General features: G+C 37.6%; 1 long non-coding RNA gene across 3 annotated transcripts in view; it reads left to right on the forward strand.

The window, feature by feature from the left end:
* LOC116183208 (uncharacterized) overlaps nucleotides 1-17091 on the forward strand; it is a 65528-nt gene that overhangs the window by 36251 nt on the left and 12186 nt on the right. For 2 of the 3 annotated variants that reach the window (XR_014951262.1, XR_014951266.1), the window contains exon 2: nucleotides 13041-16728. This is a non-coding gene — a long non-coding RNA (uncharacterized LOC116183208). The remainder of the gene's footprint in view (nucleotides 1-13040; nucleotides 16729-17091) is intronic. The other variant, XR_014951267.1, reaches the window with a different exon arrangement.

Here is a 17091-nt window from a genome sequence, read left to right on the forward strand (position 1 = left end):
GCATTACTGAAGGTTCATTAGCTCAAGCAACAGTGAACCAGAATGTTTCTGGTGGGAAAGATACTTGTCAATATGCTGAAATTATGAGATTTTCTTCAGTTTGGTCCAATGAACAAGCAAAAGATGACATGCCCAGATTTCAGAATCTGAGACTCCTTGTACTAAATAGCTACTGTGTTTTTGTTTGGTTGAGGTTTTTGTTTCTAATAGAATATTTTTTTAATCAAAACATAGAGAAGTTGTGGAGAAAATTACTATTTTAGAAATTGCATTGTACATGGTCATTGTGGTCTTTGACTTCAGGATGTATGCTGCCCAGTGTAGAACTGGTTTGGGACTGAATCAGGAGCTCAATTTGTTTTATTACACAGACACTGAACTGAGGATCAGGCAGGTACTAAAGAGAAAGGAGTCACCGTATACAGAGAACATTGCCCCAGAAAGTGAGGCCTAGTTCTAATTTACCCACTGATGTTTTTGTAGCCCTGGACAGATCAAGTAAATCAAAGTTTTCAAAGGCGGTCTTCGGGATTGTTTTCTTTTTACCCATTTTCCAGCTGACTTGGGAGCTCTGGTTTATAAAAGCATAAATAGCAACCACAGCTGGAGTCTCTGCAATTTGTCTTATTTTGAACACATTTCTAAATAGTACAAAGCTCTGGAAATTCAGACCTTACTTCTTCAAACAGGACATTCAAATTAATAAATATTTATCCTTACTCCTCTGTGCCTAAATTCTCCCTTTTATATTGGGGAATGATACCTTCTGTCCCTGTTCTCCCTGCCAGCTCACACACAGAGGGAAAGGAATTATCCTGTTGTGAGAACAGGGCTCAAATCACACCTGCAAAATGCAAAACATATGTTTTCAATGCAAAGGAGTTCCTGGCTCTCCCTGTCTTAAAAGATGATGGTTGTTAACCAGGACAGAAATTTGGAAAAGTCCAGGTCTTCATGCTGTAGGGGTGGCTGTCCTGACAAGTGCTGGGTATGATTGCTTGAGACTGTTGAAATTAGAGCAAATTTAGACTTTGGCCTGGGTTCAGAGAAGGGGTTTCTTTCTAAGGCTTTTAATTCTTTAGTGACACGGGTTGATGAGTTCCTGCTGGATACACTCTTTAAATCAAATCTTTGATTGTGAATGGTCTAAATGAATCTGGCTGCAGTGGTTCAGGGAGAAGAGTTTTTAAGCTGCCTCTGGAAAATATTTGGTGTAATGTCTTCTTTCATCACTTCCTGTGTGTTGCTGCAAGGACCATGTAATGAACAGAAAACTAGTAATTCTGCTGTCCTTACCAAACTTGTATGGCACTTCACTCTGAGGATCTAATTATTTTCAGTGTGGAGAAGAGGACTAAATAAGTCTCTAGAGAAATACTTTACGTGTTTTAGAACAGAATGATTGCATGTCCATTTTATTTAATCAGCATAGTTTGTAAGGATGGGTTTGAAATACTTTATCGACCTCACTAGAGGTGAAAATCACTGGTTAATTTACAGAGCAGGTGTTTGGGTAACAGCCATGTGATGAGCAACTTTTTTCTTCAGAATGCTGAAGTTAGTGAAGAGGATTCAAGTTTTACAGAAGTTTCCTGCTTTGTGTTGTGATATTGCTCTGATTTAGCCTACTCACATGTCAGAGTATATATGACTTGTCTTCTCTCATCCTATACTTTTACTTTGCAAAATAGCTACTGCTCTAGTCTGTAAAATTAATATCTAATGGCTTGTCTTACCCTCTGCAGTAATGTACAAGCAGTGCTGAGAGCCGGGAAGGAAGGGACCACATCACTTCAGTCAACAGAGACAGGGAAAATAAATTCTGTTGTTGCCAAGCATCAAATGAAGATAAGCAAAAAATAGCTGACAGCAGAATGGAGAAAAACATGTGCTCTGTTTCTTTACAAGCTCCAGTATCAGAAATATTAAAAAAAAATTTTTTTCTTCTTCTGAAGCATGATGGTTGATTCTGTATATTTGGTGTATCTCCCTAAAGATTTTGCAAAGGCTTTTTGCAAAACCCAAATAAAAATGGTGCAGATCTAGGATAATTTTAGATGTGCTATTAAAAATTTTATATTTTTTTTTCTGGCCAGAAGACAGCATCTTTTTCTTTGGTTGATTTTGTAAGATCATATTTACTTGGTAACAGAGTAATTTTATTTTTACCTGAACTACATAATCCGGAAAGTATTCAAACATTCCTTGGGTTTTCCATCCCTGGTATGTGATAAGGGGATCACAATGCTCTGATACAATTAATAAATGGTGTTTGCAAATTAGAGGCATGCAGGTGTATTTGCATGGCATTTTCACATGCCTCTTATTTTGTATTTTATTCTTAATCCCCAGCTACTCTTGTTGTCTATATGATTGTGTCCTTTTTCTGTCTGTTTTGACAGGAAGTGAAATCTTCCTTTGCCAAAGGCCTTTGAGTGCAGAAAAACCCACGCACTAAAGTCTTGTCATTGCACACAATAAGGGCAGTATTATTTCAGCTTCATTCTCCTTGTTCTCCAGATCTCTGGTGGGATTCCAGTGCCCTTCTCTCTTCATTTCACTGTGGCCTTTCTTGCACAGAATTCTGGCTGCAGTGCTGGAGTGCATTCTCCACAGATTACATGTGCTGCAATGAGAACCAGATGTGCACTTATTTACCCGAGCATAAATAAGTGCAGATCTGCAGGATCTGCAGGATATGTGAGGTAGGAGGAGAGAGGGTGAGTGGGCAGCTGCCTTGTGTCTTCCAGGTGAAAGACAGGAATAGAGGAACAGAAGTGGAAGACTTTGGCTGTAGCAGGTCATTCTCCTATGGTAACTTGTTTCCCCAAGAAATAATTGAAAGGATGCAAGGTTAGAGCCATTCATCCTCAGATTTGCCCAAGCAGTTATATGGGCACATTTAAAAGGTCACACAAGTAGAGAAATGTCAGATTTGAAAACTCTCCTTTTCATTCACAAGATGCAGCAGTTCTGCTCACCTTTGCTTACGTTGCCCACTGTAAATAAGCAATGTTGTTGTTAACTTTTGGACCACATATCACCCTTGGATCATGCTCTGGACTGGGACCATCCATAGTTTTATGCTGCAATTTTTTTAGAAGCACAGTCTTCAATACATGGTATGGATCCTTGTCTCACAGACCTCCTTGAAGCATACCATGTTTGAGATGTTTAATATGCTAGAGATTTTATCCTGATGTTTGATGTTCTGTTTGCAATCAGTTCATGACCATCAAAGCATTTAACGAAAACATATTCAGATTTTCTGATTTTACACTTTGTGAAATTGTTTTTATGTGCTTCAGCTACACTGCATCTGCTGCCTGCAGTTTTACAGTGCAGAGAGCTGCTAATAAAGAATTATTGTTGACAGTTCAGTCACAATATAAAATTATTACAGCTGTTAAATATTTAAAAATTTTTAATTGGTTTTTAACGAGTATTTTGCAAATTAGAGGTATGCAGGTGTATTTGCATGTCATATTCAAAAGCATTTCAAAAGTACCTTAACTTTTAATAGAATATTGTGAAAGCTATTGTAAAAAAACTTGAAATAACAGGTTTTAATTGTGGATGCTTTGGATACTAGAAATTTCATCAGTGCTGCTGTGTAGCTACTGGCTTATTCTTTTAGGAGTACTGCTAAGAAAGTTTTCTAGGAAAAAAATCCCAAACCACAGCAACAACAAAATACAAAATATTTGCAGTAAAACATCTGAGTATTAGCAGAAGCAACAAAAAGGCTAGATCTAAAACTTAAAGTGGCAAGACAATATTATGTGCCCTTAACTATACTTAGCCAGTCAAACTTGGTAGCAGGATTTTGTCTTGTTAATATATCTAACCACTAAAGAAAAAGGCCAAAAATTTTGCTTTGACTTTTGTAGCTGCCTGCATGATGCCAGCACTTTAAACTGCTTAGAGCCAGCACCACCTTCCTGCTGCTGGGCTGCCCCTCATGCACCCAGCCCTTGTGGCACACTGAGACCAGCCCAGCCCTGCTCTGAGCTTGGTGGCACCTCTGAGAGCAGCTGGGGCTCTGCTGCTGGGACAGCCAGCCAGAGCCAGCTTCTCCCTCCTGGCTTTTGTCCCAGTCTCTTGCTTTGTTGTTCAAGTAATAATGCCACATTTTCTGTGTACCCATCTCCTACAGCCTGCACATCTATTTCAGGTATGCCATCTGAAGAACTATTGTTGGTTATCTGGTTTCTGCCCAGGTGGTTGTAAGCTCAGAGATGCAGTGGAATCTTGCATCCATTGTTTTTTTTGTCCTGGTGGAATTCAGAATCATTCTTTTTCTGGCAAAAGGTTTTTCTTTGTATTCTGCTTCCGGCCAGGACAGGGTTGATTTTAACCCTGTCTTGGCTGGACCCAGGGCACTGACATGAATCACTGCACTCACATCTCGTATTTAATCTAAATAGCACCATAAGTGGAATATTAGGTAAGTATATCTTGAAAAGAGACAGATGCTCTGAAAATTAGATAAGGGACATGCTTAAAGGAGTTCAGTAATCAAAAGCAAATGTGTCAGATGTCACAGAGTGAAGTAACAAAATGGAAAGGAGCAAACTAGGTGTGAATCAGTGGGTGGCTTTCATCAGAGTGGAAGTTTTTTCATAGGTATTTTCTTGTTGCCTATACCTGACAACATGACATAGGGAAATGTCTTTGTGCAGTCTAGAAGTCTGAAAAAGCTTCACTTAGAAATGGAAATTAGAACTTTCTTTTTTTAAGTACGTAAATAAAACATCTGAAGTTTTGAAATTTGTTTATTTTCTATCAAAAATATTTAAAGGTATTCTTCTTTAAAATAAATATATTTAAAGGTATTCCCAAGTGGTTTTGCTAGAGGATAAATCAATATTTTAGCATTATTATTTTCAAAATTATTTTCACAACAAACACAGTATCTATATACCTAAGTGCATGAAAATTCTAAAGGTATTCACACCTCAACTATAGAATATTTTATAATGCTACTAAATTAGTACATTTTAAAAAATACTGGAAGAGGAGAAGATTAATCCAGTTGACTTTTATGTCAGCTGTGGTCTTGACAATAGAGGAAGCCACAAGGATTGAAGAACAAGTATGGTAGTGAAGGGTATAGGGTAAGAGAATTAGCCTTCCTTTATGCAATCTCTAGAAAAATTTTCAAATATGACTCTTTGTGTCACCTGGAGATCAGTCTCTCAATGACAGTTCCTTACTTCCATTTGATTTTCAAACACACAATCAATTGCATTTTATATTAGTACTATCAGGTAGCATAAATTCCATAATGCATTGGAAAATAAATTCCAAAATAAGTTTACTTATTTCTAAGCAATGTCCCTGTATTTTGTCTTAAAGATGATTTGGATCTCTTTTCATTGCAGTTATTCACAGAGATGTGTATTTATGCTGCACTGCCTAATAGCTAGGAGAAGAGATGCAGGCCCAAAATGTAAAACTGAAATATATTTCTGTGGGTGGTTTTTAAAAGACATTGATTTTTATTCACCATCTGTCACATTGGTTCACAGCCAATATCCATCAGTGAGCTGTGTGATTAATGGGGTACTGAAGAAGCAATGAACAACTGCACAGTTGTTAAACCTATTGCTTTATTTTTCCTTTTACATTTGTATTATCATCCTGCAGCATCTGTTGTTAATGCTAAGCATAATAAATATGCTGGATATAGCACACATTGCTATCAATAGTAATAATAACTAACATAATACACCACAGACTTCTGAAAAAATGAGGCAAAGACTCTCTGTCTACAACTTTGCTAATTCTTCACTCTCTTGAGACTGTCCCAGAGCCACCTGTGGCTTTTTGGGAGCCAAGGAAAGCCAGCAGCATCTTTTGTACTAACACCTCAGCTCCAGGTCAGTGCCCTGCCCTCTGTCTCCAGCTCCAGACAGCTGCAACCCAGCTGTTCTTACCCAACAGGTTATCCAAAATCTGAGCATCTTTATCTGGTTAAGGTCTTCCAGTGCTCCTCAGGAGAAATTTGCTGCTTATTCATAATAGTCCAGATTTGTAAATCATTAAAAAATTGCAAAATCATGGTACTTGAAACACATTTAATTGATATAACAACAAATAAATAATGATGCAATACTTATTTGAAGCCTTGTTTATAATAGATGGTATCCCTATCAAGTATGGAAGAATTAATTTTCCATAGTGACTCCATGCATCATAAATTACAATTGTCCTGCCCTGTTCTCATCCATAATGCCTTCAGTTTCCACATTGCATGGAGCAACAACAGCAACAATCAAATCAAGTATTTCTGTCTTCAGCTGCCTCACCTGCTTTACACTGCAGATGAATTACATAGATACCTCAGTGCTACTCAGTAGCTTCAAAAATGTCAGCAAGCCTTTGGAGTTGCCATAATTTTGAATAATGCTTGAACATTTTTCTGAAGTATATTCAGACTTTGTGAGATTCATAAGAGCAAACAATCTGAGATGACAGAAAGGTGGGTTTTTTGAAAGATGGCCTGTGAACTATTAGAATGTGCATCAATTTCTCAACCTAGAGGTGGAGTTAATCATGTCAGGCTCTTTTACAACGCTAAGTGTCTAGACTTCAAAATATCCTTAAAAAGTTGCAAATCTGCTTTACACGGTACAATGTGGTTTTTATAAGTAAATCAAATATAAGACTTGTGTGCCTGCAGCTAATGGGAAGTTTCACAGTCCTTCATGATATTTAGGAATCATCTTAACAATATGAAGCTGGCAAGCACTGCTTTTTTGTCTCCTCTCACAGAAAGCAAATGAAATGTTTGTTCTCATGTGTGCATGTGTCTGTGCTTTCCTGCAGTTCACTAACAAAAATAGATTCTAAAAATTTGATACCTAGAAAAGAAAATGTCTTCATATGCTACATATGCTTCATATGCAAAGCCACTAGAGAATGATCTATTGAAGGGACTGACATCATTGCTAATTACAATCTTCTCTTTAAATTTTTGAGAACCAAAAGTGTGCTGCACAGAAGATTCTTTAGAAATTTATTCCAAATTTAAAACTCCATAAAATCATGGAGCACACAGGGACAACGTGAATCAGGCACTGTTGATTTTCTGGCTTTTTCAGTTAAAGAACAGGGGACATCAAAGGAAACCAAAAGGAGACCTATTCAAAACAAATTTTGGAAAACTTGTCATGTGAATGGTCTGGCTGCAGGGGGTGGTGAAGCTCAAAGTTTGCATGGGGTGATGGGAGGCTGGATGAGCTGAGCACAATCAGAGTTCCTGAATGCACAGAAGCCACTGTGGTCTCCAAGGCCTGGGAGCCGTGGCTGTGCCTGGCACATCCAGCGTGGCCCTGGGCTCTCCTGTGTCTGTGCTCCCCTCCACTCACTCCCTCTGGGACCCAGCTGGAGAGAGGATATTGAGCTGCACAGAGGGTCTGTACAGACCTTCAGAATCATCTCCTGTGGCCTTTCATTCTTATCTTCTTTCTAGTGATTCTAGATTGTGGCAGAAAACAATGATATTGCAAAACTTCTAATATGTTAAAATATATCTTTCTCTTGTATAGAAAAATCTTATGTTTTATATAAATGTCTACATATTGCATATATAGCCTAAGTTACCTTTTATAGGCAAATGGCATCTATATAGGTGAATGATAATAGCTTCTAAAACTGCTGTATGAACATAGAAGCATTTCTTTTGTTAGGTTTAATAAGGTTCCATTAATTTTACTTAGATTGACATTGAAATGCAAAGCTTGTATGCTCATAACTTTAGGTATGAAGTTAAATTCAGTATTTAATATAGTAATAGTAATAACTAATAATAATGGTCATATAGTAAGAGTAATAAGTAATAATAATAAAAAGTAATATTAATATGGTAATATGGTAAAAAGAAATGGATGGAGATGACTCCATAGAAATTAAAACTTCCAATTATTATATGAAGCCTTTACAACTACCTTAATTTACAATGATTTTAAAATTTTATAAAACTTCACATATTCTCAGAATTATTTAGTGTTAGTATGCTTTTAATCAGACTTATTTGAAGTGAATATTTATGGTGAATTTTTTGTGAAACTCTGGGTTTGGAGGTGTTAAAACTGCCTAAACATGAAGCCTACAATTTATGTTCATCTTTTTTTTTTTTTTTCCAGGGAATATGGGGCAAGAGCTTTTCCAAGTTGTGATTCAGGGCTTTGAATGGCTTCTTGTATCATCCCCATTGTCCAGTGGCGATAGAATGAATTAGTCTTCTAAACCTTGGCACATGGATTAAGTTTTTTATGTGAATATGCCTTTGTGCCATTTTCATGAGTTACTCCACACCATACTTATATATTTCACAGGCTAAATTGCCCTAGGTTCTGCTAGTGTCTGTAAATTATTATAATCAGGACTACTGCTGAAAGGTCCATGAATCCTTCAGAGCAGGACACTCCAGCTGTGCTCGTTCAGCGCCCGTCACAATCAGGCCTGATTCTTGCCTGGAATTTCTGGGCACTGTAACAATACAGAAAGTAATGCTAATAGCCTTTGGCTGTTGTCTGCAGATGTTGAACCCAGGAGGCAAGGCTCTGCATGCAGGAAGTACTAAAATACCCCATTTTCCTAGGACAGCAGTGACAGATTGTTGAACTCGTGTGTTCCCAGACCAGAAAGACACAGAACACTGCTGAAAAAAAAGGGGAGCAGGAATCAGAAACCAATGTGACCGAAAGATTTCAGCCAGTTTCTGCTTTGCACTAAGCTGCAAAAAGTACCATCACCAGTGGGATCCAGGGAACTTTTAGCAATTTTTAGTATGATACTAAGTGAAAAGATATTTACACATTTCTACTATGCTTTTTGGAAAAGTTTTTAGTGTGGAGTAAGTGTGCTTTCTGTTAAGGCTGTTGCAACAGCTGCTTGCAATCCTGTTCATTCTAATGTAGCCAGCAGGTAAGAGAATAATCATTTATCAGCCTCTTGCTTTCCTTGCCAGGTATGAAAAAAAATAGCTAATGGTATATACAAAGACACTTCTGGTTGGATTAGCCAGAACAAACTGCCTCTGTTTCAAACAAAGCTATTGGCAGCTTTCATTTCTGGATCAGCAGAGGAAGTTTACCAGCAAGGGTTAGAATGTCATTTACACAACAGAGCCAAAACCCCCAAAAGGTCAGAAAAACTTAGCACATTTTTTAAGAGGGACTCAACTATTCTTGTATAAATAACAGGACAGAAAATGGCTCCATTTTTCTCCAGTTTGTAGCACATCAGTACCTCTTCAAGCACTTAGGATACCTCTTTACTCTTGCAGGTTAGAAACATTTCTCCTCTTTTCATTACTCTTCCCCATGCTCTGCAGTATCTGCAGGCTGAGAGTAGCTGTACAAGCATCCACAGGAAAGCAGAAAACTCTGTTCTGTGGCATCATACACAGGTCTGAGAGTGAACCCAAAATTCTGAATCACAGCTGTGGCAATGGTAGGTGAATTGTAAATCAGCTTCCAGCATCCTGGTTTTACTGTTGTGTTTAAGAAAGACAACCTTTAGTCTCCAGCTAGAAACAACATAACTCACTTTCTAGTGGTTTGTACAAACTTATTTTTCATTTGCCACATTAATTTTCATCATCTCCAACTGTCCATAACCAAAACCAAGTTAGAGCTTCTCTGTGACACTCAGACAAAGTGACAAACTTGTCATAGTTTTAGAAGGACACTGGCAGGTCCCTCTGCATTGACTTGTTTTGTTGTGAGAATTATGACTTTTTAAGAACAGTTTAGATTTCTCCTTCTTTCCAGCACGATGTGTTCCACACAGTAAGACAAGAGAAGAACATGATGTCGAGGGAGCACAAAATCATGTGAACCCTTTCTCTGGGAGCCTCCAGTCTGCCTAACATGCAGAGGGGGGTACCAGCGTTGGTTACTTCATGGAAGTTGAAAGACAGTGTCTTGGCACTAGGTAGAAAATTCCTAATATCACAGCTCACTACAGGTTACTCAAGGATGTTACATCAATGATCTTAATGATACCTTGATGTTTTATTCCCTCCCAGCTGCCAGAAAAACTGATCAGTGCTGGACACCCTCTTTCTACTAAAACCTCAGTCTAGCTCCATATCCTTTCTTTCAAAGGAAATTGTTTCATTTCAAACTTTATTCCATAGCAGGAAGTCTTTGAGAATAAATGAGATTTTGAATTAGTCTTAACTTTGAATTAAGTTATTTCCAAGTATGACACAAAAAATAATATATTAGTGTTAGATACTTAGGATTGTGTTAGATACTCAGTATTCTCCTACTTTTTGATCAAATGGCATTGAAAGGGGCAATGAAAAATTACTTACAATACTTTGATAAACAAAGACTGAAGCATACATTTTCAAAATGTTTTATGCTCTTCAGTTTTTCTTTTTTGTATAAATTTTTGTCAAAAAAAATTCTTTCAAACATATTCAAGCAACTTATGAAGTAAAATGTAATCTTGTTTTTTAGTTTCTTTTATCCTAGAAGTTGTGATTCCAAAATCCTAAAATCCTTGGTCTTCCATGGCCTCATGGCTGATTGACATGCTCCAGCTGCTGAAACAAACAAAAATCAAAACTACTTCATTTTGTATGGTGCATTTTAATAAGCGCATATTGTCTGAGGATGGACACTGTCTGGAGATAACAATAATATTGTTATGTGCTACTATAGATTGAGAGTCCAGCCATATGTTTTCTTGGTGTTTGTATTCACAAGTCCGAACTCATTCACTAAATAGTCCAAGGGTAAATCAGTAGCAGATGATAAAACTTCAGATCCTAAGTCACTCTGTCATGTTCATACTGCTGCATGTTTCTCTTCCTGCAAAGACAGAAATGTGCTTCCCAGCTGGGGACGTTTATGGACCAGTAAAAAAAGAAAATTATTTTTAAAATGTACTTAAGGGTCATGCAAAAATATCCTGGCACCTAAACACCACTGGAATAAAATATTTCTTACAAACAAATAACTATAGAACCTGCATAACCAGCTAGTAAACAGAATGAAATATATCTTTAAACTCTATCCTTCTTTTTTAAAGTACAAATTCTGCCATTTTCTTTCTTTTTAAGGGGTGCTTATCTGTTATAGACAAAAAGAGCTGGAAGATTTTCTGCTTTGAAGATATATCCATTTTGTTTGCATGAATCCAAGAAAATCTGGATCCTCTCAAGGCCACATCAAAGAGTTTATCATGCTCATGCATCAAAAAAGTAGTGATAGAGATGCACTTTTAAGAGCAAAGCCTGCAGCTTCATTTTTGTCTTTATATTTAAATGGGACTTTCAAAAAGAGAAAAAATTACAAGAAAAGGTAATTTTTCACAAAAGGAAAATACTCATCTTTAAAATGACTTTTCAACTTAACTGAAAATTAAATATATCTTTCTAAAATAAAGGACTCCAATTAGGAATTAAAAAAATCTATGATTAATTTAAGCTTTGAAGAAGAGTAAACAATGTGTTTTTCCTTGCAACATGAAAGAATATTTTATCTTTAAAGAAATTCAAGCATTAATTGTCTCTTAATCCAATCCTATGATACCCTGCAGTATCTATCTTAGTAATATTATCCCATGTCCTGTGCCAACTCACTGCCTTATAAAGGCCTTTTATCTTTGATTCTTTTGCTTGAGAGGGTTACAGCCACTAAATCTCCAAAGCCTCCTCTTTCCCAAGAAAGACATCACACAAAATTGAGTCAAACATCTCAGAGTTTCTGTTTTTTTCTCTCAGTTTCCTTTCTCATCTATCACTGCCTTTCAAAGTCATGTCAGTAGTATTTCCATTAGTGATGGGTTGTTTTGTTGGTTCAGGCAATCACTTTCAGTTTTATTATCTATTGATGTTTATAAGGAAGTACTGATCTCAGTTGACACAAGAATACTGAGTGGGCAAGGCTTCTTTTTGGCCTGTGTCTCTAATCCCTTATGTTGTTTGAGATCTCATGACCTTTACAGCAATGCAATTGTGAACAAATTCTGTTAACTTCCTCAAAGTCTGAAGGAAAGGCAGTCCTGGAAAGCTTGTCTAGGTGCTAAAAGTGCTTTCTCAATCCTGCCAGTATTCATAAGCTGTGATTGCAAACTGAAATTTTAGAATTAAAAATTTAGAATTATTTGTTGGGCTACAGTTAAATTATAGGACTTATTTTTGCAGGATATTTCCATGGCCAAAATTACTAATGTAAGTGCTTTTTTACTGCTTAGTAAGCACAATAGCCCACATTCTACTTTTAGCTTAAGAATCCCTAATCCACTGGCTGGACATACCTCCATTCTTATTGTCCATAAGCTACCACTGCTACTCACGGGTGGACACCTAAAAGTTGAGTAGAATGACCTTTAGTGTGATATTGGTAAGAGAGTTATTCTATCATTATGTTTATGTCATGATGTCTGTTTATACCATTTCTTTATTTGTGTGCAGAGATGAAATAATGCTATCGTTACCCTCAAATTCACTCTGTCTTTTCATATGAGATTAATAAGGATTAATTTAATAACATTTAGCTAAATAAATTAATTTAATTACACTGTAAACTACAAACCTAATACATAGCTAAGTGTCAACTCTCCAGAGAACTGACACCACTGTGATTAATGCTATAATTTTTCTCATTTTCCATGTCGTTGGGCACAGAACTTGTCACTCATTATCTCAGACATATAGCATGGTGATAAGTGGAGACAATGCATGATTCTCAGCCTGTTTCACACTTTCTGCTCTCAAATGAATCCATTTAGCTCCACTGAAAAACCTAGATTCAATGATCTAGGTCTGAAAATCTTGTTACTAGTTAGAAGCTGCAGATGAATGGCATATCATGATATTCTTGCCTGCATAACTTTTAATAATGGAAAAGTAAAATGGCATTGATGTTTTCATGTTTCTGATTGTCTTCATTTGCATCCTGGTTTCAAGGCTGCTTGAAAGTTTATTATGGTTGGCTAGGCTACAGAAAAACATTATGTGCAGTCACCCTGGAAGCCTAAAAGCACTTTTGATTTTCTCTATCCCACTTTTGCAGATTAAGGATATTCTGAGTTTCCCTGGACACTCTGAAGAAGGATTCCAGCTCAGTTTATATGGGATACTCTTTTTTGAGGAAGCAGCCTTGCCTTTTTGATGCACCATGCCTAATTCTAGACAGAACAATACCGCTGGAGCTGCAATTTCTTGATCACCAAACCTCCAAAACAGAGAAGGTGAAAATGCATACTGATTCCAGATTAGTCTATAATTACAAATTCTTGACAGGTTTATATGTAGGGGTCATGCTTACATGTGTTTATCTGTCTATGACAATGACATATAGTCCCAGCACTGCATTCATGTGAGCACCAAGGGGTCCCCCAGCAGCCTCCAGGCCTCCACTTCAAGGGGAAAGAAAATGTTCACATGCTCCAGGACTCCCAGGCAGCGATTACTTGGGATGGAGGTGGAGTATCCATGACCTCACTCTCTCCACTGTTTTGACATGTCGCAGTTCCTTTTTCCATGTTGTCTGAGATTCCTGAAGCTAAAACCACAGCCTACTTTTCTGCTTCATAGAGACAAGGCAGTTTAACAGATCCATTTTCAGTGAAACACCATTGTAAAGGGAATTTGGTACTTCAGCTGAAGCAGTCCTTGGACTTTTTCCACTGTCCTTTAATAAATGTGAGTACTTAGACTGGTGATCAGTCATAACCTCTGCTGGTTCTGCGCAAAGATGTTCATCTATGAGGTCAACTAAAGTGATAGTTTTATACAAGAAACTCCTTTTAGGTATGTACTGAATTTTCAGCAAGAATTGCAGCTTATTATGAAAGGTTAATATTTCTTTGAATAGGGAGCTGGATTTGTGTCAAATTACTTCTTGTGGAGTTTCAGATTGCCAAATACCTGCTACACAGGGACAGGCTTCCTTCAAATGCAACACGACCGTTTATTTAGAACATAGGGACACCAGTCTGGCAAGAATTGCACAAGCTTCATAAATAGTTCCAGACAGCACTAAAAGATATGTAGCATTGTATTTGGCATGAAAGAGTGTCATGGTTTAACTGCAGATGGCAGCTAAGCACCGGACATCTGCCTGTTCAACCTTCCCCCAGGCTGTATGGGGGCAAGAAAATTGGGAGAGGATAAGTGTGAAGACTCTTGGGTTGAGAGGAGTTAACAACAACAACAACAACAACAACAACAATAATAATAATAAACAAAACCAACAACAAGAAGGCAGAAATTAAAAAGAAGACAGCAGAGATAATTAAAATTCAAGAAAGGCAAGTGATGAAAATTAAAATAATTGCTCACCACCAACTGATGGATGCCTAGCCAGTGCCTGAGCAGTGAACTCCTGAACAATCTTCCCCACAGCTTTATATACTGATCATGATGCCATATGGTCTGGAATATCCCTGTGAATATCCCTGTGATTGGAGTCAGCTGTCCTGGTTGTCCCCTCCCAGCTCCTTGCATACCCCCTGTCTGGTGGGGTGGTGTGAGAATCAGAAAGGGCTTTGACTCTGTGAAGTACTGGTTAGCAATAATGAAAGCATCCCTGAGTTGCCAACATTGTGTTCAGCAGAAATTCAAAACACAGCCCCAAAACAGCTACTGTGAAGAAAATTACCTCTACCATAGCAAAAAACAGTGCAAACAGTTGCCCAACAGACTAAATCAGTTCAAGTACATGAAACAGATTTCCTGAGGTCTTGTATTTTTGAAATCCAAAAATGAACTTCTTATGTGGATTGTAATCATTTTTTATTTAGTCATTGAATCTAATTTCATCTTCCATCAAAAATTACTAGCATGAGGAAAAGACTGATGACCACATTTTACTGCCCTCATTCAGGCTGAGGACTGGTTTATCCCACTGTTTTCCACGTTTGTCTTTCCTGACCTGCCCAAGAAATAAGTGAGTGAGCCCACAGCACTGCTGTGCAAGCAGACAGGGTGAGACTCAAAGTCAGGGATAAGTTTACAGCCAGAGTTTTTAGGTATAACACGTTATTTCTTCGTAAGGTCAGATTTTTTTTAAATGAGCAGCATTGCAACATCTTTGTACTTTTAAATATGGTCTCACCTCCTCCTTCCCCAGCACAAATAGATTATTAATAAATTGATTTTAAAACATAAAACTCTTCATTTTCATTCATGTTTGCCTGCTCCGTTTGTTACACAAAAAGCCCATGGGTCCTACATCACTATATCCATACAGTGAAGATCAATGATGGCAACAACTGTCAAAAGACATATACGCATCCAGAATTAACAAATACTTGAATTTCTTTTGGCAAGCACTGTAAAAAGCATTTATCTTTTATCTCTGTACTTCCCCTCTGAAAATGTGGATGCATTCTGTGCAAAGATAATGACAAAATCAGTTGAAAAATGCCATTACAACGTCTTACATCTAGTGACTCTCTCTCCTTAGCTCACAGTGCTTGTGTTTGCAAAGTAAAATCAAAAAGAGGACTTTTCAGACACTATTCTTCTAACTTTTCCCATCTCTTCTAGAAACATGCAAAAAAATCTTCCCTTGGAGTCTCTAACATCTTAAAGCACCATTTCAAGGCAGTGATAATTGCTGTGTGGTCCCTCACTGCACCCAAATCACGCACACAGAATGATAATCACTGCACTTCTGCCTGTATGTCATATTACAGCCAGGTTCCTACAGGGAAAATCCTCCCTGATTGTCAAGAAAATAGATCTAGGTTATGCTTTCTGTGAAAAAGTGGGCGTGAAAGCAGTGGGGGAGCAATGCAGAAGACAGAATGAGTTTTCAAGTGTTTTTTGCAGTGGTACAGCTGTGTGTGTTAAGCCTCAGACATATCCTGACATGACCAAACCATCCCAGGCTCAAATATGGCTTTTCTCAGGGTAGAACAATCAGTGCATTGGAGTCTGGCTTTAGTATTAATTTTAAACTTTTTAAGACTCATGATGGGAAGGTTATAAAGACCAGCCATGGAAACTTGCTTTAAATTGCATATATAGATTTATCGCTAAAAAAATTGCACAGTCACATCACTGATAATGTATCTTATTTGTTCCTCATTTAATAAAATTTTACATTTCTAATGTCCACTTTTTCTATAGACAACATCTGAAAGATCAATATCTGGAAAGTTTCACAAGTCTGGATATATGCATGAAACCCTGAGTATTTCTATTAGATTTAGCATTTATCCAGAAACAGGTACCCAAGCATATAAATCAACCATTTACTGTGCCACAGTTTTATCCTTTAAAAAAAAAAGTATTTTATGGGCTTCTTTTTTCATTCATTACTGCAAATGGGTTAACAAGGGTGGCCAAGCATCTTGTGTCAGTCCTCTGATGGCAGCTCTGCTAATTCATGTCCCTTTCTAAGGCCCTCAGTTTGGCAATCCACTTGCTGTTCCCAGCTAAAGCAATTCTGCAACACACTTTTCTAGCCACAGACCATCTGTAAAGAGCAGAATGGAGCCTTCCTCATTCATGGAGGTGAGTCTGAGGAATAAACTGCAGTGGTCTGGCTTGTTTGGTGGTTAATTATTCAGAAGTCACTGCATTGTGACAAAGCAATCCTCTCTTTCAGATATAAGACCACCCAGAAGTGATTGCTGTCCAGCACTGGGAACTGGAAAGAAAGCAGTGGGTTTCAGATAAACAAAGCTCCTCAGAAACCCTGAACATCCTGACTCGGTGATGAGGGATGCTAGAAGAGCTCTCATTTAGAGGTAATGTCTGAAAACTGCCAGAAATCTTGAAAGATTTTTCAAGCTAATATATGGATATAAATCTTGGAGACACTTTTTGCATTCTGTAAATAAATTCAAGAAATCCATTCTTTCAGAGAGGAAAAATTGTAGCTATCTTTTTATTTTTTTGGTGTTTTTTTTTTTCTCTTCTTGTTTTTCTCACAGTAGGGTGATTAATGCCTGCTGGTGATCCTGTGGTAATATCTCTGTGCCAACAGCAAGATGATAAAGGTTAAGTCAGACATGGACAGACAAATAGACCCAGCTACCTTCTCTGCTGTCGGTGTGTGTCACACAGCAGTGTGAGGCACCTTACCTGCCTGCATCTTCCCACCAGCATTA

The sequence above is a fragment of the Lonchura striata genome, chromosome 2, assembly GCF_050655825.1.
Source record: "Lonchura striata isolate lonStrDom1 chromosome 2, ASM5065582v1, whole genome shotgun sequence".
Taxonomy (NCBI): domain Eukaryota; kingdom Metazoa; phylum Chordata; class Aves; order Passeriformes; family Estrildidae; genus Lonchura; species Lonchura striata.